General features: G+C 40.8%; 1 long non-coding RNA gene across 1 annotated transcript in view; it reads right to left on the bottom strand.

Moving 5' to 3' along the window:
• Nucleotides 1–5,305: 5,305 nt before the first annotated feature.
• LOC126384210 (uncharacterized) overlaps nucleotides 5,306–26,668 on the bottom strand; it is a 70,940-nt gene continuing 49,577 nt past the window's right edge. The window contains exons 2-3 of the long non-coding RNA XR_007569246.1: nucleotides 8,385–8,458; nucleotides 5,306–8,253 (exon numbers count right to left, since the gene is read on the bottom strand). This is a non-coding gene — a long non-coding RNA (uncharacterized LOC126384210). The remainder of the gene's footprint in view (nucleotides 8,254–8,384; nucleotides 8,459–26,668) is intronic.

The following is a 26,668-nucleotide window of genomic DNA, read 5'->3' as shown; positions in this document are numbered from 1 at the left end:
TCCATAATTCCACCATCAGCAAACACTAATTAACATGACCTCAATAGTGCTGTTAACATTGCTTACACTTAGGGCTGGGTATTATTCAAAAATGTTCAATACCAGAACGGATATCTTGACTTTGATACAGGTTCCAGGACGATGGTTGTTTGTTACCAATTTAATTCATCTTTAATTTGCTTAGCTCGTTGGCAGTTTTCAAACTCAGAGCAGTTTTAAAGATGTTTTGATGTTAAAAAGTCACCTGAACTCAGTTTTGCAGAATGCCAATGACTGTCCTCTTCACCCCACAGCAGCCTCAGGGCTCTGGGACAGATATTTTACTGCATGTTCACCTGACCACTGAGGAGGAGACTACAGGCTGCGGAGGAGCCATGGCTGGGAGCTGGGTCCAGCTCTGTTATGCTGGGAGGACTTGAATGCTGAGATATAGATGGAGCAACTTTCTGCTCTTAAATTGATTCCATGCACATTGAAGTGCTTTATCAAATTCGTCCTGTTGCCAGTCATGGTACAAATGTCCTCTCTGCATATATTGCATCATGAACTACTGGCATCAAGCCTGATCTCTTCTTTGACATTTTTACAGCTACACACACTGTAGTCAATGCTCTCAGAATACAACACACATACTGTATACATATGTGAGCCCCTTCTCAGGGTGTAACATAATGTTTTTGCCTCCAGTTCGACAGCCAGTCACCAGTGGTGTTACTTTATAGTATCGAAGTAATTCAGTCAGTGTTATAAAAGTACATAAGTTCAGTAACCAGCCCTACATGCTTGTACTATCTGGACATAGTTCTAGTGCATATTTAATGAGCATCTTAAATGTACCAAGCAAACATCAGTCCAAATTGAAGTCATGACAAAACCTAACTTCCCTGCTTGTGTCTATGAAGCAAAGTTTAGCTTCATTTTTCTCATTTGCACAGCAGCACTCATACAATGGTGAAGGGAAACGTGCTGAAAATGTTCTTGATAATGTTATGATTACAAAAAAAAAAAATAAACTTGTATAAGTAATGTTTTATAAAACTTGAGGTGGTTTAGAGCATGACATACTATAAAAGAGAAGCCTTAGCTCAGTGACAGTAAAATGAGATTACCCCTGAAGTTGAGTTGAGCCAATTAATTGCATGTTTCATTATGTGAAATACATGTGACACACAATACATTCACATTGCATTCACACACACATCCTATTAAGGCTTTTTTAATGACTCTGCTGGGTTCACACACGTATAAATTTCTTTGCTGTCAGGTGAAAACTGTTTAAAAAGACATTAAAATGAAAGCATTAAATGTAAATGTGTTCTCTACAATAGTAAAATGTAACTTTTAATCCTTAACTTTCCAATTTCTGAGGTAATGCAACTAAAAACACCTTGTATTCTCAGTTGATTGCTATTCGTCTATCAAACTGACATAAAAGTTGTCAAATTTCCTCAGCTCATCAGGGAAGAAGCGCACGTCCTCCTTCAGCTGACATTAAAAAGTGACAATCATCAAAACTGGAGTGATACAGTTTTCATTCCAAAACAGAATTGCAAAGCTTAATGTCTCATATGATGTACAATAAAACCTTGTTTTTGACAGTTAACAGTAAGACTTCTTTTATTGAAAAGCTCTTGTCAGGTACAGCTGTGCTTTGAAGGGGAGGAAATGAAAACAAAAGATACAATCAATAAAAAATGGGTCTATAAAATGTCAACACGTAAAAAAAAACAAGTAAATAAAGGAAGGACATTTAAAGGTACAATACAGGTGCAATCCAGTGTGGAGGATTTATGGGGATATATTGGTAGAAATGGACTATGATATGGGGTGTTTTCTTTAGAATATAATTGCTTGAAAATACGAATTGTTGCATTTTCATGACTTCAGAAGAACTTTAGAATGAAAATACAGACAGTACTTACTGACCCTCATGCCAAAACTCGTTCGGGGTATCGGAGGATAACAGCTAGCTGGATTTTTTCCATAGACTTGAAGTGCTTGGAACCCACATTTTGAAAATGTAATAAAACGGCTCGTCCGTCGTAATCCAAGTGCCCTGAAGCCGCGGCATGCAAAATTGACTTGGAAAAGACGTAATTTACTCCACTTTTATAGCATAATTTCTCACCACGGTCAGTTAGCCTGCAGGCGTGCTGTGTTTACATGGCAACTCGCGCGAGACTAGCTGATGGCTAGTGGTGGTGCTAGTTCTCGAGTGTGTTTTATTACATTTTCAAATTGTGGGTTCCATGCACTTCAAGTCTATGGAAAAAATCCAGCTAGCTGATACCCCGAACGAGTTTTGTGGATTAAAAAACTACACTGGACTTCTTGTCGGCATGAGGGTCAGTAAGTACTGTCTGTATTTTCATTCTAAAGTGGCCATTTTAGAATGGTGAGCGCTCATTAGCAGGTTCTAGGCCAGAGGTCCATCTGCAACATGCATCTGCAACAGCTTCAGAGAAACAGTGATTTTTAACGTGAATCTGTTTTAGTCAGTGTTTTTTACCAGTTTAAATCACTGAATCTATTTGTCTTGGAGAGAAGGAGACCACTGCAGATCATTCTTCTCATGGTAAAAACCCTCCTGAACATCTGGATCAGAAACAAGGTGAGCACACATGAGCAGGCACTGGGCTTTTGGCCTGTCTGCAACATGCCAAACGGAATAGGAGAAACACTGACTTGTAATGTTACTGCTTTATTGTAGTTTCTTTACCAGTTTAATCAGGTCTGTTTGTTTCGGAGAGGAGGGGACCTCTGCGGATTATTCGGCTGTCAGTAAAAATCTCCTGAAGAATAAACACTGAAGGAATTCTAATCGGGAGAAGTTTCAGTTGAGATGCCACTAATCCCCCAAATCTTACACAGTGTTCCTTTAAAACATGATACAGGTTTAAATTAGTGTTTGAGACAGACATGCTTGTTGTACAGTTTATATTTAGCTTTCACCTGTGTATCCATAGAAACTAACCAAGATCTATTTGCACCTGAGACAAAATGTAGAGGACAGGCTGTTGCACAAAAGCATCCAACTCTCTTGTAATGAATGAAAGTTGAGTTATGGCTTTATATTAACCTCTCTGACAGCTTAGAAAGTCAAACTTTGAGACAATGGGGAAGGGGGAATGAGAATGTGATGATTAATTAGGTTGTTTTCCTGATAATGGCATTTAACCGTTCACATAGTTGCGTGTAAGGGCCTCCAGTGACTGCACTGAATCTCTCTGAATTAACTCTAATACAAAGATTGGAAGCTGTTACACCGTCGCATTTCTCCCCCTCCTCAAAAAAACCCCTAATTTTACTCTTCTTCTGTATTCAATTTCATGCTTATAACCATTTCAGAGTTTTCAATAACAGTGCTATGCCAGTAAATATGCTATTACTGGCTTGTGAAATCATCACTCTTAAAAGAAACTTGAATTACACAGCTGACAGAGCTCTATGAAAGTGGTTTTCTGAGTACATAGCACTAATCTGTGGATGTAGACACAGGCTCGCTGTTTATGCTTCATTTACTGTAACAGAGTCTCATTTAAAGGAGGAGACAGAGACAACTTTGAAAGAAATTAGACATAGATGCTTCACAGTTTCACTTTCCTTCACTTTGTGCATCTGTGCCTGGTGTGTGCCCAGTTTGTCTGCTTCAATCTGTTATTTACTTTTTCCAGCGCTTTCTAAATGTTAATATTCTTGTCGTGCTGTCGCCAATCAATCATAGGAACTATAAAAAGCAAACATTAAAAAATGAAATAAATAATGAATCTTTGAGCACCTTGTCCCTTTTTCTGACATAGCGTAGGTGTTTGTGATTAAAATATGCTTGCAGATAACAAGAGCTGCAGTCGTGTTCCTAAGCTCAAATCTCAGACACAACAGTCTACATTTCTTATTCAGGTCCCAGGGTGAAAAAGTTCAAAACGGCTTTTGTAGAGAACTGTGGCCTCGGGGCAGTAAATGAAGGAAGCTTTCCTGTTGTGCTTTAGTAGACCTTGGTTCCATTGCTCCAGGCACCTTAATGAATTATCTCTCTGCGCTTCATGGCTTCATAAAGGAAATCTCTTCAGTCAGAGACCTTCACTGAACAGTATGTCCTCCTCTGTCTTTTTTTTCTGTATTTTTTTCTGTGGTTCAACATGTGTCGTTTGCAGACATGAAGATCTGAAGTTAGGAGAGAAACTGAGCTAAGCACTAATAAAGGCAAGCAATGCACACTCGTAGGTTGTACGTTTTCCCCTGCTAGTAGATTAACACTTCATTTTACAGCCTGGTGATTGTGGGATAACGAGGAGCCAAATCAATAACTTGTTAATGCTAACAGGCCTGGAGAGAGAACACTGTTCACTTGACTCAGAAGGAGCAAAGTGCCCAGTAAGCACGTGCAGGATTTGTTGAACTATCTCGCCATGTCTGCTAAAAGATCCCTTAGCTTACACTACTTACTTTGCAGATGTCAGAAAAGGTTAAAGGTTTTTTTAAGTCTGTTGCACCTCTGACCACAGCTAAAAGTAATGTTACAGTGTACTGAAACACCCTGAAGTACACCTCTACATCACCACAGCCAAAAGAACTCGGACTAGTGCATCAGCGGAAACAAGATTTTCAGTTGAGCAAATCATAAAGTTTCGAGACAAATTATGGATATGTAGTTTTGCTAACCTCAAATCCTACGTCATAGTACAGGCCTCTGGTTACTCCAGATGATCCATAGAGCTTGTTGTGAGCAGTTTTCTTGTTGGAAGTATTTTCTTTCTACTGAATTACACCCCCGAACTGTATCAGCACGCAGAAGGAAGCGTGCATCTGTTGCTAGCTTGTTTCGCAACACTAAGCTAGCAAAGGAGCTTAGCTAAGGAGGACGGCATTAATGTTTAGATCTTACCTTGTCACGAGCATGAGTCTCTCATCCATGAGTAGCTGCACACTTCCTTCTGGACAGTGATATGCTTGGTGGGCATAATTTGATAGAAAGAAAATGGCTCCTTAACAATTCATGAAATCTCATATAGTTTCATTTTATTGGAGAGAGGGTATCTCCAACACTTGGTAACTCACACCAAAACAATCTCGACTGATAAATAGAACAACAAGTAAAAGGAAAAATATGCATTATTGATTATGGGGTGAACTGTTCCTTAAATTCTGAAGGTGTAAAATATAATAGCTCATTACAGAACAGGAATCCAACATATCAGTTGAATTGCATTTGTGGGGAAACTTAACAACTTAACAACTATGGGCATGTAACAGCATTAAACATAATAAATAACAGGCGAAAATGTAAAAAGCACAACAACAAATCTTTACTCAGAGTAGTTTATAGAGGTCAAGGGTCAAAAGAAGAATGGTAATACATCATAACCAGTAAATAACAAGCAGTGAAATCTTAACAGCCTTTTCCCCCATTAAAGAGAGAGCTCAGGTTTTATGAGGTGGGGTTGTATGACATTCTTATTCACAGTCAGTTTTTACATACAGTGGATGGCAATCAGAGTGCCGGCAGTTTGGAGAAGCAGCCAGGAGTACTGACACAGAAACTGAACAATGTACTGCCACCTAAAAAATAAATGTCAGATTAAGTGCACGCTAAATATTATTAATATTCTCACCACTTTACCTTTAAGTCAGACATTACTTCATAACATGGAACTGAGGACGTTATCGCTCTCTTCAAAGCCCGACTCCACTGACAAAAACAGTAATTTTACCTTGCTGAACACTGGAGCTGCTGGTCTACCACTGCCTTGATCAGTTTGTGTTAATGTGTGATTTCTGTGAATCCACTTTAAAATACCGCAGTCACACAATAATGCACACAAAACTGATGAAGGCAGCGAAAGACAACCAACTCCTGTGTTCAGCGAGGTAAAATCCCTGGACCTACTGGATCTCCTTTCTCAATACCATGTCACCTAATGGCCTTAATGAGGATTTTGACATTAAGCCCTTTTTGTGAACTGGTACTTGGTGTTTTTATTCTCCAAGCAGTGTTCCTTTTAAAACTGTAATCCTATGTTTGTTTGTTTTTTGCAAAACTTTTTCTATAAAATTCTAAAAAAATTTATTCTAATAGTTTTTTCTAATAGTTAAATTGTCTCTTTTGTATTGTGTGTTTCCCCAATAACAATTTGTATATTTTGTATATCTGTATTCTTTGCACTTATTGATATGCAAATCCTTTGTGCATACTAAGTAGCCATTATAGGCCTATATATGGCCTACCTGAATGACTGTCTGATTGTTTGATTGACACATGACGTGGGTGGGATGTCACCTGGCTCTTAGCCTATATGTATACCTGCCACCTGCCATTTCATTCTTTTGAAGTTGCCTGAGGAAGACCATTTGGGTCGAAACGTTGCATTTTAGTCAATAAAGTAAACTGGGAGCTCTAATTCAGTGTGTGGATTTTCTTCTTCTTTCTGCATGGACCCCTATTATCCAGCACCTGACCAAAAACAGGATTGGATGTGCGCACAACTACTCTGTCTTCTAAAATCCCTGTCTATGTCAATAAGGTCTGGTGGCTTCGAAGAGAGCGGTACAATGCCTTTAGTTCCCTCTCCAAAATCGGTGTCTGATGGCAAGGTAGAGTGCTAAAAATATTCCAGATATAGCGTACACTTAAATCGATGCTGATTTTTTTTAGGTGGAACCTTTTTATGTAGCAAAAATACGTGTTGTTGCTGCCCCCATCCACAGCAAGACATTGCTTAGTTTCTGTGCCAAGGTACTCTTGCCTGCTTCTCCAAACTGGTGGCACCCTGACTGCCATCTACTGTAGGTAATACACTGACTGTTAATAAGTACCTCATAAAACTTCAAAAAATCCGAACTGTCTCTTTAAGAAGAATGAAACCAAACTTTGCTGAGACCACCATAACAACATGTGAGGTGGTGTTATAACCAAAACTGATAGCGAGACAAACGAATCAGTTCATGAGCAAGCCTCACATGAGCAGCGGGTTAGATTGGGGTTAAGCTGTTGAAACTTTTATAAGACACACTGTATCTGATTTGTTGCTCGATTGAACAAAATACCCTCAGAATTCAGTCACTGTGGAGGGCCAGCAGCATGCGTTATCTGAACAAAGTATGTCCTGTTGGCCATCGTGGGTGAGTCAAGTATCTTTACTCCAAAGTCTTTATGAAAAGCTATTGAAACTATTCACTCTGAAGACTTAAGGAGCTAAGGGTGACTACCGTCCTTCCTTTGGGCTTTTCAGTGAATCAGATGTCTTGCCCCAGTGTGGAGGGAGCTGAGAGCTCTCATTATCCGAGCCCCCTCCTCAGGATCTTGCCCTCTGTGGGAGCAGTTCCTCCCTAAACCTCCCTCAAATCCATCCATTCACCCTCCCCTTCATCCCCCCTCCTTTCTCTCTCCCTCTCTCTTTTTCTTGCTGCAAGCGAAGGTCAAATTAATTCTTTTTCATAATTTCCTGTCAGCGAGATTCCTCCCTCAGAGACTCCATCTATGGCTCAGTGCCTGAAAGATGTGATTAAGGTGAAGACGAAGTGAATACCTGTGTCTGACAAAGTCAATTATGTTTTTTTTTCCTTATCCATATAGATATTTAAGGTGTGTGGTCATATCACATTTAATAAAGTCTCCCACAGTTTCACTGTTGCTCTTCTTAAAAAAAGGAATGCGATGCGTGTATGCCATGGGTGACACGCCACATTAGCAGCTAATATGGGCTCATACTCACAAAGGAAATGTCATTTAGAAGCAAATGGCTTCACTGTTCCAATGACACAGTGTGCCCTAACCTTGCTCATTAACGCCATGGGTCTCTGAGGGTCTCAAAGCCTGCACATCCTAAACAGCCTTAACAGCCTAGACATCCACATCATAACTACACACCTCAGATGGTAATAATGTTATGAAATAGAGAGAGTAATTGCATCCCCTGTTGTGAAAGCAAAGGTTCCTTTCATTAAGGCATGAATTGAAACTGGCCGTAGTAATGAAGGTAGAGCAGGCACCCCATAGCTGGTATGGCATTCATTCAATCACTAAATGGAGTCCGGTTGTATTTTGAAATGAGAAAGGAAAGGGAGAGAGAAAATGAGCATAACTAATGCGGCATATTGAAAAGAATCCCCCCTCCCTGAAAAAATACTTTCTTTATAACCTCAAGCTATAATTCTCCTTGACATGCAGTGAAGACTCCCTGCTCAGGGCCCCCAATTACAGACTTTCACTCCAAGCGCTTCACACTGGACTGCCAGTCGGCCATTTTCTTTTTTCTGTTGGGGAAAAAAAAAAAAAAAAAGCAGAGAGGGAGCTGAGCGACGTCAAGGTTAGGCGAAGCACATTTCATCTAGTTTTACCCAGGGAGAAGCAAAGGGATGCATGAATACAACAAACCCACTCTTACCTCCAACTCTGGCTCTCAAGGACACTAGAGCAGGATGCAGCAGAGGATGAACATGTGCAGATCTCTTAATGAAGCTGAAGGAGGGGGCACCAACAGAATAAAAAAAATATGATGTGAGGGAGCAGAAGAAAATGGAAAGGAATAAAGGGAAATGATCAAGAAAGATAAACAGAGAGGCAGTGGAGGGAAAGATGCACAGGTGGACTAGCTGGAGGTGCAGCACAGCACTGGCACTCTTTGTGATATGTTGTGTGTGTACGCTCAGTGTTCTGGCCTCTGACCCTTGCCAGAGGAAAACAGATTGCTTTGACAGGTCCGCTGACATCACATGAGATGTTCTGCTCTTTTGCCAGAGTCTCCTGAGAGTCCTTGGCTGCCAGATGTCCAGTAAGGTTTGAGGCATTACTGTAGCTTGTGCTCCATAATGGGAAATAATAAAGGGAAATGTGCAGAAAGCTTTGCCGTCAATACACTATTTGTATAGATGCGATCTTGTGCCACAAAGGCCAAGTCTCTGCAGAGCCCAGATCCCGTCGGTCATGTAAACTTAATGAAGTTCATGCATCTTGCAGAACTGAGCTGTAAATGGTACATCAGTGTGAAATCATGACCTGAACTCTATACAACAAAAACGACCCCGCTGGTCGATGAAACCCAAACGCTCAATAGTTTGCTCTTTTATGCCTTTTTAAACAAGAAGCGGTGGGTAAGGTTTCACTGCGCAGAGCCGCATTCATTAGTTTATAGTGATATGAGAAGCCATTAAAAAGTCATTGTATCGGTCGCCTGGCAGCGCTGCTGGTTCCACTCAGTCTGCTGCCGTCTCCAGCCCCCCTGACCACCTCCGGACATCCAGGAGCCCAGACAGCGTGGACAGACCAGACTCCTCAGCACACGCCTTCAGCTTCCCAGCACTCGCTCATGATCTTACCAACCTGGATCAATAGCCATAGGACACTTACTGTACTCTGAGACTGGCCATTACCCCATAAACATGCCTGAGCACTGGCTCCAGACTTACTGCATGTATGTGTAATGGAGAAGAAAAAGATTGCACTCGAGTTGTTTTGCCTTCTGTTTGTTGCCAGGGCGACCATTATGCAGCTTTGAGGTAATGTGGTGATAGGCTTATTAGTTAATGCATTAAAGCATTTTGTGTAAACATTACATAATCCTGTTCGCTGGTACTTCACTTGAGCCAACTTATTAAGGTGATGCCACAGTTTTGTAGATACGAAATTACTTGCATTACAATACATTAGTTTTAGTCAATTAGGAATTTTGCACATACAAAGTAATAAACTGTTAAGGCCATTATATTTTCCCATGAATAATGAAGGGTTTTGTTTGCATATTCATGTTTATGGACTTAATGGACTTAAATGAGGCTTTTGTGGAGAAGCAGGTCTAAATGTATAATTAGCCTGTATTTAAAGTTTGCACAGAAGTAACCGGCAAACACAGTTAAAGGTCCAGTGTGCAGGATTTAGGATGATATATTTGCAGAAATTAAATATGATGTTCAAAACTATGTTTTCATTAGTGTACAATAACCTGAAAATACCATTGTGTTTTCGTCACCTTAGAATGAGCCGATTATATGTACACATGCAGTGGGTGGAGGAGGAGAAGAAGGAGGAGAGAGAGAGAGAGAGAGAGAGAGAGAGAGAGAGAGAGAGAGAGAGAGACAGAGAGAGAGACAGAGAGAGAGACAGAGAGAGAGACAGAGACAGAGACAGAGACAGAGACAGAGAGAGAGAGAGAGAGAGATCTGTAAATCAGTAGATACATTTTTTTGAGTGTCAAGACACATGAGAAATGATTCATTTCACTATCAGGAAGTCTAGAAGAGCTGCAATTAAATCGTTTTATCTCCATTCAAGTTAGTGGAAGGATAAACACAGTCCTTCTGGGATGTTGATCTGTTGTGATTGCAACATTTAACACATATTCAGCCAGTCCTTGTGAATTCTGTTTGACCTTGCAATTTTAACCACCACAACTTTGTCGCAAATTTTACTTTTTGAAAGAGGTAAAGTCTTGTTTCATGGTAGAGTGCGTGCAGCATATAGATTCACTGAGACCCTCTGTCTCTCTGTTTATTATTAAACTACTACTCCGAAGTTAAGTCACACACACAGTGACGCGGTAGCTTTTAGCATCACACAGCTAATGTGACCCAATGTTTATTAACAGGTTTTACAGTTCCGTCAGTTTGGTGTTGGATGTTGTCCGCTGCTGTGTGGCTTCTGCCCAAGCAGCAAAATATGATGAGTGGTAATGAGAGCATGTTGTGCTGTGTTAGCTTGTGCTAACTGTGCAGAGAGAGCAGGAGGCAAGCAGCTCATGGAGACAGTCCTTCAGCGCTGCATTGAGTGACGACAACAGCTGATCGTCGGCAATCTGCTGTTACTGCCGCCCCACCCCTCCTGCCACTGCAAAAAGATTCTAACACTGAATGATAATAATCTTATAATCTGAGACAGCATGTATTTGTGCAATTTTCAATTGCCCCCGCAATTTCATTGCAAAAAATATGCCTTAAAAACATTGCAACATGCATCGCAATACTTTGGAAAAGCTGCTGTGGAAACGAGCATTTCAGGCTGCAATGATCCCAAAAACAGCCCGCGAAATCCTGGAGGGACTGTAAACCAGAAATGAGCCGCTTGGCCAGTGGAAGTCTGTGGTGCACTTGTTCTATGGGCCCCACGATGTGAAAGATCCTCATAAATTTTCATTTCATTTATTTTATTTATAAGGACAACACACACATTAATCAACATTTCTGTAAATGTGCCAGTGTTTGCCATCTGGCTAATTTTCAACTGCAGTCCTTTGGCAAGATGTTTTAAAACCTATAAAATGATAATATTCAGAACACAAGCCATACACCTAGAAAGTCTAATGTTTTGGCTTCATGCACCACAGAGCAACATCTTTATCTTCCCAGAAGTTCGCCATGCTGTTTCTACAGTAGTCCACAAGGGACAAATCAAACACTGATTCTAGATAGAGCCATTCACATTTAACATTCCTGGAGCTGTGGCACCAGAAATATACATTAGCTTCCTGTTTTACTGTTGTCCCTGTTTACTGTTTACATTTCAACATAATAGCATATAGACTTTTAGGTAGCCTTTATAGAAGACAATTGATTTTGAGGCTTATTGTTCAGGGTACTTAGTGTTAAACATTTAGTCTATTACCCTGAGACCCATTGTATTTTATACACTAGTTTATCTATAGTGTAAGTGAATACAGCATTTCAACTTCAGTGTTTTCCTCTTCTTTGATACAGTTCAGACAGACAGTATTGCTTGACAGAGACCACTTTTTTTTTTTTTTACCTCTGATGTATTATAATTACACTGAAAATGTGTCTAACACCGTGAGTCTACAGGTACATTCACAATGTAGATGCTCCAATTAAAGTTTAATATTCTAGTGCTTAACTATTCCAAGACTCATTCCCGTGCAAGTTATTGCTGTCTGTTTATGTGAGCGCCGAGCAGACATAGCCGGCGAAGCCAGGAGCAAGAGTGACGGATATAAAAAGAATATTTATTCGCTGAATCACCTCAGAACACACAGCACTATAGATGCATAAAGACGAGCATAAAGGAGAGCGAGAGAAAGGTGTTGAGTGAAAAGGGAGAGGGATAGCAAGGACATTTTGAGAGAAATGGGGTGCAACGAGTAGGTACATAAAAGGAAATGATGTATATTACACCAGTCCAGGATCATGGTTTGTGTATCGAGGATTTATGGCGGTGTACTTAGCAACAGTGCAGCAGCACACCTGATCATCCATTATTATTGTAACATCTCTCACGTTGGGGGCACACATGATTGATGGGGAGCTGCTAATGACTTTGGGTTGGAATTGTTATGACCATAAAAAGTGACACACAGTATTTAAAAAGGTGGTGTTTGCAATTGGACATTTGTCTGAAAAGAACAACAGTCGTTCATCAACTGATTACTGTTAAAAATGGATCAAGGCAACATGGGAACTAATTTTAAGTAATTCACAGTTGGAAATGACACAATTGAAACATGTAAGGGACTGCTCTTTATTTGTCGGAGGAGGCGGATGACTTCGTTTTTTATCTTTTTGACCCCTCCCTGAAGCTAACGATATTTTTCCTTGAACCTTTCTGAATAACTGGGGAAAATGCATGACCCTCCCTCCACCATAAATAGGCCCTAATCATATATTTTTAATATTCACACCAAATCGAAGTATCAGAGCCAGTGCAACAAGCAACACCAAAACAAACAGCTCATTTCTTAAGCAAAATGCAAATCCTCCTTACAAAATCGCTTCATCATCACACAAGCTGTGTGTGCACTTCAGCAGAATATGGGTGCACGACAGCCACCCGTGCTGCAACACAAAACCAACAGCATTTAATAAGACTACACATCACACACCCACGCATCACAGCGCACACACAGCCGGCATTAGCAACACGTGCATAATGACCGTTTTCCCAAATAAACCATACACATCAGTGGTATAAGTGGCCAGAATAATATCAGTAACTTGGCACAGCAGACATAATTAGATTTTGAAAACTTACCCTTTGACGTTTGAAAGTTAAAGGTTGAAAACAAAATCCTGGAGTTGAAAAAAAAGACTTTTTTTTTTTTACTATTGTCATGCATGCAGAAGTGCAGGATTTGATTTTTTTTTTTTATTTTACAATTTTTTTTTATTTCAAACAGATTATTTTAGGTGGATAAAATGTCACTATTTCCAACTTAGATTTGGTTATTTTTTTGTTTTCTGTTTAAAATCCACCAAAAACTTCTGTGTTTACAATTTATGGCTATGGTGACTGGTGTGAGTTTGGATATTTTTAAAGAGAACATGCCTTTCAAACTAGTGTTGTGTCATCCGCGAACAAATCTTTCAAAAGAACGAATCTGTTGAGTGAACGTACTGAACTGAATCACCGGAACTGATTTGTTAATTTCTCAGTTCAGTTGAGCTCAGCAGGGAGCATGCAGGCCGGGAGTGGACTCGCGAATCGCATGGCAGCCAGAGTGCAGAGAAGGACTGCCTACCGTGTGACGAATCACTCGGTGAACGAATCACTCGGTGAACGACGTAACCCCCGATCTCTGAGTGATTCAAATCATTTCTTCTCAGCGATACACTTTCATAGGGACCGTTTTCTCCAAGCTAATAGCTAATGTAGCCAGGAGTCAAGCCACATGAACACAATCACACACCTCCCCATTGTTTTAACAGACTTAGTTTCCAGATAAACAAACTTAAAACCACCAGTGCAGGGCAGACGCAGCAGCAGCTCAGCCGTGTATCAGTTCAGTGAGTCGGACTATGCAGTGCACAGTCAGGGCTCCTCCCGCCAAACACTGAACGATTCGTATTCAAATACAACTATTTAACGTTGTATGTCCCTTTCCTAAGCCAAAATAAAATAACATAAGTCTCATGTTTCCCCTGTTTTGCACCACCCTATCCCCCGTCAGAAGTAACGAACAGTACCTGAGCAAATAAGAACCTTGCACCTTGTGTGCAGATTCTCTTTTTACTGTATGTGTATGTTTAAATGTACATTTTCTACCAAGTATGCATTATTATGTTCAAAAAGACAAAAAAAAAAAAAACCAAGTGCCCTAATCTTCTTCTGTAGGTTCAAATTATGAGCAAACTGCCCATCGCTGTTGCACCCATGGAGTACATCTGCTCAGATTAATGTGACTATATATTTGTACACTCCCCTCTCACAGTGACTGAAAAGGCATACATGGCAGTGAATCACTGTAAAACACAGATTGAAAAAAGAAAAAAAAAATCAAAAGCAAGCCTTCTATAAGAAACACTGATTAACCCACCCCACATCACTTGTAATTGGTGCCATTAGTCTTTTTATGCTTGATTGCCTGCCAAAATGTCAGCCTATCTATTTCCCTCATGTCGCATTTTCCTCTTTTTTTACTGAACTGTCAGTAATTAAAAGTGATTGTCTCAGTGCCAAGTGAGAGACTTTAGAAACATTAAATATGGGAGAAAAAAAGTTTTTTTTTTTGTTTGTTTTTAACAAGTGGTGAAAGTTCTAGGAAGTGGTGCTTGTTATCGTAAAGCACACCCTCAGCGCAGGTACCCATTCCTGCACATTGCACAGCGCTGTGCCCACTGTGTGTTGGGTCATGATGGAAGCAATTAAACATGACAGAGAAATAACACTATGTCCTGAATGACTCATGCTCAGCTTTTTATTGACCCTGGCGGAAAATTATCCTCGCAGTAAAGCATACAGAGCGGTCTGAAACAAAATATACAGGAATGTACACGACAAATTATAATTAACAAATGGAAAGAACAGATATTTAATAAGTTAGGGGAGTTATTTGTTGCAGCAGATTCCTGGTACATGAATGAAGTTTTAAGGCTTGGCTAAAACATCTTTGCACATTGTCATCTCAACAGAACAGCGTGTATTAATTGTGTTCGGCTGCCATCAAACACACCTTCTAGCCCTTTGGCTGCTGCTGACCCCAATCTAGACCACTATCATGACAGTGCACAATACCTAGCGTGTAAACAGCTAAACACATGCTAATCATTGTAGCCACAGCAGCAGAGCAGCTCCAGGGATGTTAATGTTGATCCGTGGATGTATTACCTATTCATTGCAATAAAATTTGCCTCCTCTGGCTTCCTGTTAGGCCTCAGAGCATTTGCACTGGAATCTGTCTCCAGCTGAGACAGTTGAGAGTATGCACTTCCTCTGGCCGAGCTGGCTGATTTCCTGTTGACTCCCCACACGCATAAATGGAATGAGATGGTTAAGTTAAATGGTTCTTTTGGATTTTCCAAATGTTATTGGACTGAATGGATCTGATTACACAAAGTCCAGATTTCCTGGCTTAGTCGGCAGAGGAAAATGTTGACATTGTACATTTCTGCAAAATGTGGATATGTTGCATCATATCAGTGATGCTGAAGTGACGTACATAGTTCTGATCACATGTAAATGAGTTGATTTTGTAATCGGGAGGTTGAGGGGATGGTGGATGGCCTGATACCTAGGGGAGCTGCCTGGACCATTGTAGACTACTGTTTAAGACCAACACAACTGACACTGGCATTTCCAGCCGTTGTCTTTTCCTAACCTTAAGTGGTTTTTGTGCCTTTGCATGTTAACCATCCTTGTTGAAATGTAAAGAATTGTAAAGTTTCAACATATCTGCTACATAATAACGTACAAAAGTTACATATCCATGGTTTACAGAAATGTACAATGCCAACATCTGTTCTGATAATTGGGTTGGGTTTCCAATTGTTTGTGACGGCTGGAAAAGTATTCACTGTTTTACATCAACTCCTATTTCAATGATTGTGTGTCTCAAGAGATGCTGCCAAAAGTTGCAGTACTGAGTTTGAACACTACACTATTGTTGGATTGTTGATGGATTGTTATGAAATTATGTGCAGACCGTAGACTGTAATAGACTGTATATAATAATGGACGTAGCTACTGTGATGTGCTAAATGTGCTACGTGACCACATTTGGATGAAAGGCTGGAGCTGTGGACAAGCAAGGGGTGGATCTATCTCAAAGACTGTAGCGAGGCCTCACAGACAATAGCCCTTTTTAAACAGGAATTGTGCAAATTTGCAGGAAAGCCCAATCAGTCTTTTTCAGCATTGGCAGTATAAAAACAAAATCGGGGAGTGCAGCAAAATGCTGCCTGCCTACTTTTGTTTATACAGAATGCGCCTTTTTCGGGGCAATGGGGGGCGTGAGTAACAAAACGTGTTCAGCGTGTGACGTAAACAGTGACGTGGGAGGGGAGCTGCGGCTGGTCAGTCCTTCTGCGATTCTCTCATAAGTCGGCCCGTTCTTCATGGTCCCCGTCATCTGACGGTTAATAACCTCTTCGTTTGCGAGGGCAAGGAGGGTGTGCAATTCCTTGTCTCCCCAGTTGCTCATCTTTACAGTGTCTGTCAGGTTTGTGTTTCCCTCCTGCTACTAGCTGCTCGCTAATTCCTGCTATCAGCTGTTTCCTGTTTATCCACTGCCAGTGGGTCGCACGTGCGGCGTCATCAACAGCCCCTCCCGTTGCTGAATGCCAACTTGCTCTTTTCAAACTAAAAGGGTTCCTTTTAGTTATGACTACCCTACAAGGCGGAAAATTGGGCACCTCGGCTTAACTTGCCAATCCGGCTCTGTGTGTCTAAACGCTCGCAGCTTGCCGGCAAAACGGCCCAACATTTGCGGAAAATCTGGCAGTGTAAAAGGGCCTAGTCTGTCACTTAAGGGGCTACATCCTTAATCATGTGTAATGTTGGGCCTTAATAAAATGTAAAGGAGTGAATTATAAAAAAAATAATAATAATCGCCCCCCATACATATGTTAAATTAGTGATTTGTACCAGGCTGTCAACATATTTATTTCTGCTGTAAAGTTTGGCATTTTAACATGGGTGTCTATGGGAATTTTTTCTGTTTTGGAGCCAGCCTCAAGTGGTCATTTGATGAACTGCAGCTTCATTTTTCAGCCTCAGATGTTGCTGCTTGATGCAGACTTCTATGTTCTCCAGAGGATGAATTATGACCACTTTAGGGATCCTATACCTTAGTTTTGTCCAGTACTTTCATTAATGATCAGTACTTGATAAACCAATAAAGCACTTTGTAAATGGTTTTTTTAAAACGTGCTTTATAAAAAGTAGTTAACATTTATTGTGAGCATCTTAGCGCACTGTCATTAGCATTTAGCTCAAAGCACTGCTGTGCCTAATTACAGCCTCACTGAGCAGCTAGCTTGGCTGTAGACTCCTAGTCTTGTTTGTTGTTCTTGGATATACAGAGTGTTTTAGCTTCAGTGGTTCTCTGACTGGCAGGTGCTTGACATCTATAAATAAAGGCATAGCAGCAACATTTGTTTTTTTTACACGTTACGATTTTATTGGTTATTTATGAGGGTAGCAGCATTAGCAACTAAAGCATGCATGGTGCCCATGATAATTAGGTCATATTACAGAGAACCTTACTCCCCAAATGCATTTGAGACGGCATCGGTTTAAGCTTCAGGTTTTAAATAGAATTAATTGTAACTGAGCTGTGCTTTTTATCCACACCACCACAGGACCTCGAGCTTCAGAGGCTTTTTAACTTTTATTTTAATTACTTAATAAATATTTAGAGGCAAGGGTTGCCAGAGGGATGAAATAAAAATGAGGCTTTTTTTTTTGCAAAAAGTTCCTGATATAATTCTCTGTATATATTGATTTTTTTCTCTTTGTTGCTGATACTTGTGGGTGTCTGGACGCATGCAGGTGTGATGTGCTGCAAGTATCGAGCAATATCTGAAATCATACAGAGTAAGTTACACACAATCAGCGTCTTCCCACTAAGTTCTCTTCAGAACAGGTAGCGTTTTCTTTTAACTTTCCCATGCCTCTTCCCCATGCGTGCAATGTGCATGCTTCAGGAGAGGAGTTTTTGGCTGAACTTGCCCTCCATTAAAGATTTAGCTTGTTCACAGAGGGGAGTTATTAGAGGCAGGGGCCCCTGCTCCTCAGGAAGAAGTTTCACATCAGGACCAGTTTGTTGCATTGTCAGAAGATGAAAGCCAGTTTGTTGAAAGGTCTTTTTTGCTATTCCACATGATTGATCTTCCTCCACCCCTCCACCCCCAGCCCTCTTTCATACGCCAGCTATGAATGCCAAGCTGGTCTCCTTGTCTCTCCTTCTCCCTCTTGATTTTCTTTTCACAGCTAGTTTGTGCCTGTGTTATCTATTTACATGTCAATGTCTCATGTATTTTATTGTCTCTCCGCGTTTGTCCTTCTAATCCTCCCACATTGCTACGCATTCACTCCAGCAGCAGCTTGAGGATCTGCGCTTTCTTGAAACTTGTTTACTTCATTCCATTTGTCCTATCTTGTCTTTCTTCTGCCTCTCATCGTCTCTGTCTGTAACTCTTCCATGCTCTGTGTCTGATACTGGTCAGCGATCCTTTGCCCCGCCAGTCGCTATGCTTTAGGGACATTCCTGATATAATTACAGCTTTTGATTATCCTCCAGACTGACCCCAGGATGCCCTGGCCCTGATGCAGCATAGGTCTGCAAACCGCTACAACTGCTGCAGCTAATGAGGGACGCCTAGTGTTTCCCACCGCTGGCTGACTCCTTGATTTATTGTTTTACTCAGTTCATACCTGCGGCTGCATTCCTGTATATTAGGAAACAGTAAATAATGAAGTTTACTCTATGACTGATGTACCTATCCTGTGGTCTTTTGCAGACAAGCTTGCTGATGCTAAATAGCAGCGTGTAACTAGCAGTGATGTAGTGGTAGGTGTGTAATCCCTCATGTGGAAATTGGTTTTACCGCAGCCTCACATCACGCTACATAACTCTGATGTGACATTAAAGCCTGACATATAGCGCATTCTGAAAATAAAAAAGCGGACATGGTTACAGTAAATCAGAGTTAAGCTTAATGATGAGATGCACAGATGGTAACATACACTCTAGAGGACTGTGGAGGGTTGGGAGGGGCATAAGTACCCTACATTTACTGCCTTCTTACTTTAGCTTCAAGGACTGTCACTAAGAGCGGGTTTTTGTAGATGAAAGACCTTCTGCATCATACTTCTTCAGGTTTCTACCCCATAACAGTTGAACTTAGTTATTTTTCTTTCACTGTGGGCTATTTTAAAGGAGCTTTATGCGACATTCAGAGCATTAATTAAGCAGCAAACATGCATTTGCTTTGTAAAGACATAGTGGAGTAATGGCGGTCTGACTAGAGAATGAGGTCATTCTACTTCTGTGTGTGTGTTGTACTATGGTAGACAGTCTGGGCGCATTCATGTTGTCTGGATAGCTAATCGCTGCCGCTCTACACTGTGTTCATACAGCGGTTACTGCTGAAAACAACCTTCCCTGACCCACAGTGGCGGACCAGTGTCATTGAAGCTTAGCGCTCACCCTCCAGTCCCCCCATCCCTAGGTTAACACAGTTAGCTCTGTCGGCACTGTTGCTGTTGTTAGCACTGTTAGCTGCCTCTATACTGAGAGTCATGTGCAGGCAATTCCAGCTAATGGCTGAAATGCATGGGTCACGGACAAGACAAATGACGTAGGCGGAGCAGAGCTACACAGACTTCCTTGCTGCTACAAAGACTCCTTCTTTGCAGCCTGGTGGTTACTGCCAGCATCACTGTGTGTGTTGAGTTTGGCTAAGTGATAATGCAGTCAGTTATATAGGGTTTGGGAGTGTATGCTATTTTACCTGGTTCTGAATTAATTAAATGAATTGTTTTTTACGTTAGTATGCATTGATTTGATTTTGATTTTTTTTTTAATGTGCGTCGCAAAAATAAAGGACACGATCTGTCACATGTATGTGTTTTGGCTGTGAGACTGAATCATAGATGAAGGTCTGAATGTCACATTCAGCTTCTTTATTAAAGGATAACTTCGGTATTTTTCAACCTGGGCCCTATTTCCCCATGTGTATGTGTGCGTATGATTCATAGGTACAACTCGTTCTAAAATTGGTTCAGTATTGAGNTTCCGGCAACAAGCAAAGCTCTCTCGAGATGACGTCACACACAGCCCAGAGCAAGTGAAGGGTAAGGGAAACGCTTAGTATGCTATCTACAGAGATAGCACTGGCGATCTGAAGCGGTCAGTGGTGGAAAAAAAGCACTTTTAATGCACAGACTTATACAGGACGCATTTGCCCCTGTTACCGTTTTAGCTCGTTTCGCGGCTCCCGGCTGCATCCGCCTCCCTCAATACTGAACCAATTTTAGAACGATTTGTACCTATGAATCATACGCACACATACACATGGGCAAATAGGGCCCAGGTTGAAAAATACCGAAGTTATCCTTTAAGTAAAATAAAGTACAATACGGGATGGCTGAAATGCTGAACTTAAGGCCTCAAAACAGAAGTCCACAAAACAATTGGTAACATCACGGTGGCTATGTCTGTCATAATTATACAGTCCTATGATTGGTGTAATATGAGACAACACCTTAATATCCAATAATATAATAAAATGGGCCTGCATCATGAGCACTTTTGCGTTTGATACTTCAAGTATGTTGTGATGCAAATACTGCTGTACCTTTATGTTGTTGTTGTTATTTGTTGTTCTTTATTTCCTCTTGATCGACTAATCAGTATATCAAGTTATTGCTTCAGTTCTAATTTTGATGCTCAATTCAAAAAACTAAATTTTGGCTGACCTAAAACATCATTCGTCCCTCAGTCAGCAGAGCTAGATGCACCAATCCATTGCTGTCTATCAAAACGTTTCTCATTGGAATGATTAACTTTAGGTGTCAAACCAGTGGACCGTAAAGTTGTCAGAGCAGCGGATGCAAGGAAAAAATATATGCTCCTACCAATGTAGAGTAGTATTGATATACAGTACGCTCCTCTTTTCCCTCCTGTCTTGAATGATTTCCACTTCCACGCGCTCGCACTGCATACGCTGCAGCTTTAACTGAATCATGTGTTTTTTTGTAATAAATATGTATGATGGCAGGCATGGCAAACTCTATATGTGTGCATACTTTTTAACCTTCATTCAATCAGAGACTGCACCCACCCTCAGTGTGCTTTACCATCTCACAGCTGAACGCAGGTATATATGCATTATTCTTTACATTCCCTGCAGAAAACAGATGCATACATCTCCAAGGCTGTAGCTGCCTTTCCTTACACCATATGGATGCTTTGCATTGTGTTCAGCCTCACAATATCACACATGAGCAGATGAAGGCAGTAGCATCAAAGCATATGTGGTGTCTCAGTGTGGTGTATAAGCCTTTGAGAAATATACACTCATAGAAGTAAAGGTGAGAACTAGAACCAAATAGGGTTCTTCAGCTTGTCCCCATGGAACTCTTTTTGGTTCCTGGTAAAACCTTTAATCAAGATTCCACCTGCAACCCTTTTAGAGGGTTCTACCTAGAACCTAACATAAATGTGAGTAACTAGATCCATCTGTTATCCTTTTTCCACCAACATGGAATTAGATATATTCTGGTTTCGCACCCAATTTTGAACCGTTCTAAGCAATTTAACCAAAATACATTAGTTTGGAACCTGACATGTTGGTTCCCAGCTGGAACCAAACAATAGCAGCTTTTCCTTGACCTTAAGAGCAAACAGTGATGGCATCAGTGAGCATGTCATATTTTACAGGTTGGAAAAGAAGGATGGAGAAGACAACAATGGAAGAGTCAAGTGAGACTTTATCACAAAGAAGAGCATGCAGTGGTCTCATTAATAGTTGGTCCATTCTTGCTTTTCGATAAAAAGAAATATCTGTAATTACAGAACAAAAGGGCGCAGGTAATCAGTGCGATCCATCATCTTGCCACTTCTGTTATGCACTGTGCAATGACTACAATGGCTCTGCTCAAAACTGTTAGAAACTCAGGCTGGTTCACTAGATTGCACCAAGGTTTCAGTTGTCCTGAATGAAACTGATTCAAGAGCCAGAGCTAATTTGGTGGAAAAGGAGTGTGTGAAGGTTCCACCCAGAACCCACTATGAGAGGTACAGGGAACCCTTCCGGTGTAATGGGTTACCCAAAACCCTCTGTGGGGGTTCTATCCCAGACCTTTCTACTTTCTAAGGGTGCTACCAAGAATCCACCCAGGGGGTTCTACCAAAACCCTATATTCCAAAGGTTTCTTCTGGAACCCACCCACGGGGGCTCTAAAAATAGTAACTGACTACATTACCTATAGGTTTCTGTCGCACTAATCATGGTTTTAGTTTAATAGTTTATCCTGGGACCACGGGACCCATGTCCAGCAACCTTGGGCTGCATGAGACTCCTAAATTCCCAGGGTTGCTGTGGTCCAGCACAACCCACAACACTTGTGGTTCACGATCATGCTTTTACAGGAGAGAGAAATTGTAACACTTCTACTACTACCACTACATCCTTCACTATTTCAGTGGTGCAGAAGAGTTGAGAACCAAGACACAGTTAGTTAGAAGTAAATACTTAATACCAAGTACCAGGTACCAGTTAAAAATATATATATATTGCAAACTATGTGGTATTGTATGACATGAAATGATGGTAACGATATAGTCTATGTCAGAACAAAAGTAAAACAAATTGATAAAGGTGATTCTCATTAGATCTGCCCTTAAATATACCATTTGAAACATTGGAAAATACTTAAATATTTAAGGGTGAGGATCTATTAACTACCAGGCTTTAAACAATCCTTAAAGAAGTCTTTCATCCAAAAATGGTTCTTTGGATTAAAAAAGGTTCTTAATGGAACCCTTAGTCTTATAAAGAACCCTTATAAAACACTCTCATCCTAAAGGGTTCTTTGGATAAAAATGGTCCTTAATGGAACCCTTAATCTTACAAAGAACCCTTAAAAAAGGGTTCTTTAGATAAAAAGGGTTTTTAATGGAATCTTTAGTCTTACAAAGTACCCTTGAAGATTTTTTTCAGAAGCAAATGTTTCTTGGTAGAACCCCAGTCCTTCAGGAAGAACTTTTATGGAACCCTTACTAGAGTATAGCTAAGAGGTTGCGGAAGGATCAGAGGTCAATTTAAGAGCCAAAGCAAGAAAGAGACTCATTTAACTTTGATTAAAATCACCACACTGCAGACCTGTGCACACACACAACAATACAGAATCACATTTACCCAGTGACTCTTTAATGAGCCACCATCTAATGATACAGCCACCTGTGACAGTTTTAGTACAGTTGTAATTTCCACCTTAAATACGGTCACTGCTTTTAGTTCTGTGACTTTGCAACTGTGTGCGTGCGTGCGTGTGTGTGTGTGTGTGTGTGTGTGTGTGTGTGTGTGTGTGGATGATCAAGGCACTAAACGGTATGGACTGGCTTGTGCAGACATACCAGCTCCCCTCCTTTGCTCGTCTGTCATGTACACAAGCTCTTTGTAATTAAAACAGCTTGTTGTGTGTATGCTGATTATGGTGGGAAGCACTGTTAGTGTTTATAACCTTGGCAAATCAAAGGGAACCTCTGTGACCTCTGGTATTCGGTTGGATGTACACACACACACACACACACGCACACACAGGACTGCCTGGTGTCCTAACCATAATTATGCAGATGGAGAGAAAGTAAGTGGCTAGCAAGCAACACTTTAATTTGAATTCCTCCTTTCACCCTCCGTGTTTCACTAATAGTTCCATTTACAGTAATTTGTTACGCCTCAGGCAATGACTCATAACAAAGGCGTTTGAATGTAAAACAAATGTACAACACGCGTGTATGTACATACATACACACACACACACACACGCATACTTTTTGTCCCCTCCTTGATTCTTTACACATTTTACCTCCCCTCCTTACACTTCTCTCAGTTCAATCTCCACCTCCACCTTTTCTAGACTATCAATGTTACAGCTTCTGGCTGCAGAAAGTGTAGAATTATGGCATGTCACTGTTTTAAGTGCTGCCACTATAAAATGGGCGCGGAGAAACCATAAGAAGCAGAATGAGGCAGGCAGGCCATGCTCTGCTATGCCAGCCATTTACTACCCTGGCACAGCAATATCATGATACAGTGCACACTTGGGGCACATGACACCAAATCTACCCAGAAGATATTTATGAGGGATATATTATTTTTCATTATGCACACATTAAATCATCAGTTGAAATATTAGCTGAGCGCTCACTCTTTTGTTTTTTTTCCATCTGTGTGATTCCACCCCAGAGGCTGAAAACATTCGCAAGAACTCCTGTTTTTGCTTTAGAGTTTTATTTGCCCATTACCACAGTGACTTGGAAGTAGTTCACTTTTGAGTGCCTTTAACTCTAACACTGTCTGTTTGACTCTGACAGACACTGTACAGATTGCTACTTAACCAGTTCCCAGTGGAGAACAGGCGGCTCTTTTGAGGATATAGCCGCTATGTGATCTTTTATTGGGCATTCTGGTTCTTGTGTTTGAGTACAGCAGTAATACCTGAGAGGGCAATAGGGAAAAAGGAACAGCATCAGCATCATCAAAGTACCCGTAATCACAGTAAAGAACATCCAGAAGGATGCCATGGCTTTTATCCAGCAGTTACCACATCACACACCAGCTTCCTGGTTCCCACAATAGATGCCATTTATGGGAATTAACAGCTCAGGTTTAGTGTTTCTCTGCTGGTCCGGTTGTATAAATATCTCCCAACAGTTTGACCTGTGCAGGTTTTGTATTGATTAGGATGTGAGATGCTCTGTTTGCTAAATGTTCTACACAAACCTCACCGCTGCATCTCATCTGTTTTACGCCCACATCACACTTTCTAACCCTTCTGGAGTTAAAGGTTGCTCTGCAGCAACAGAACCCTGCCCTCCCAGTCACACATGAATGTCTCAGAGTGAAGGTAACCAACAAGTAGGTGTGAGTGAGTCACTATTTGCTCCGTCGAGCACATTGTTGATCCGTGCATACTCATTTGGACAGCGGACCCACAGGACTAAGCATTCAGTTTCCCAGAATAAGAATGTTAATCTTGGATCACTGGCCTGGTTTCCTTCAGCATATAATTCATGCAGTGATATAAAGCCTCTCAGAGGGGAATGATGATTTACATTTTATCTAAATTTGGCTTGAGTTTAATTGCCCCATAAGTATTTTTGACTAAATAATATTCCATACACAATACCCATTCAATGTGCTTTTCAACCATCATTAAGCATATAGGCGTATTTAACTCAACTGTTTGACAACTATACTATTACAGAAAACATTAATAATAACTCAGACATCTGTGTTATTTGATTGTAGCCCTTCAGTTATGCTGTATTTCCACTGCATAATTCGTCTTGATTCGGCTCTCCTCACTTTTGGCACCAGGTCTTTTTCTCTGTCTTGTTTTCCACTGCAGATAGTACTTCTCTCGGTGTAGGTGAGATTCTTAGCTGATCGTTATAACGATGTCACGTGAAACTGTCACTCAGTGTGACACTTGGTGAATCCTTAAACCAGCAGCTAAACAGAGGAACATTTGCACTTCGACCTATTGTGCAGCCTAGTATACGAACATATCCTTATGCAACAGGTTGTGTGATATCTAACGAATTAGCACCCGACGAATGACATAGTCAAAGCTAATTCACAAACTTAATGTAATGTTACTTAAGTTAGGTTTTTGGAAAAGAAACAAGGCCATGATGTAACTTTAAATAACTAAGTTCAATCGGCTTTTACACGAGATACAAAAACTGGTCTCCTGGGGAAAGTCCTATGTATGTTTGACCAATCCACCACCTCAACCTGCCTTGTTACGCAGACTTTTGGTATATCTGCTTTGTTCTTTACTCCCGTCAGCGCATTGGTCACATGACAGCAGCCTTCCTGATAACGCGGGTTATCCACAAATTACTGGCTCGTGTGTATGTCTGTTAATTATGGTGTATTACGTTTTGTAGGTACATGTACTAACAGTGAATGACAACCGACTGGTGTGCATACTGTGTGCACTGTAGTTGTGGGCTACAATTTAATTGAAAAAAATGGGCTGAGTGACCCTAACCCGAACCCCAACAGAAGTTGTGGTTGTTGCTGATGGCTTTTTAAAAAATTGTCAATGGATTGGCACATCTTTTCACCAGACAGCAGTAGAAGCCTCCTAGTTTTGAAATATCCATCTGTTAAATACACAACATAGCGACCTTACCGGTCCTTTGCACATAACCGTAAAACTTTCCTAAAAAACAAGCAGACCTGACACCATTCTGTACCTAGTCACTGCATGCTTGCCCTCTCTGCACCCATTTGCTTGTCTCTTTGTTAGATTGTGTCCCTTTTGGTTTTACATGTGTTCTGTATTGTAACATGATTTTTACATTGTAATGTTTTCACTGCTTGTGCTAATTGTTTTCTTAACATTATTTTGGGTTATTTCCTGCTTTGTACTTGTCCTACTTTGCATGGTGCTGCCTTATTTCTCTAAGCTTTTTTATCCTGCTTAGTTGTTAATGTTTTGCTTTCTTTTATTCAAATTTTACATGTTGTGTGTTTTATTTCTCATTTAAATGGCCAAATTAACATCGGGCCAACGGGCAACAGTTGAAAATTAGCCTTTGGGCTAACACTGGCACATGTACAATGATGTTAAACATTGTGCACCGCCCCTGAGAAAAAATGAATAAATATAAAGGGCGGGCTTGTGCAGGATGTTCCATGCCGCACTAGTGCTGATTCTCTCTGACCAATCAGTGGTCTGCAGTGTTTCGAATCCACCCTCTAGTATCACCTC

This window comes from Epinephelus moara, chromosome 22 (genome assembly GCF_006386435.1).
Source record: "Epinephelus moara isolate mb chromosome 22, YSFRI_EMoa_1.0, whole genome shotgun sequence".
Lineage (NCBI taxonomy): Eukaryota > Metazoa > Chordata > Actinopteri > Perciformes > Serranidae > Epinephelus > Epinephelus moara.
The sequence above is the reverse complement of the archived record's forward strand: the minus strand, read 5'-3'. Positions and strand labels throughout refer to the sequence as shown.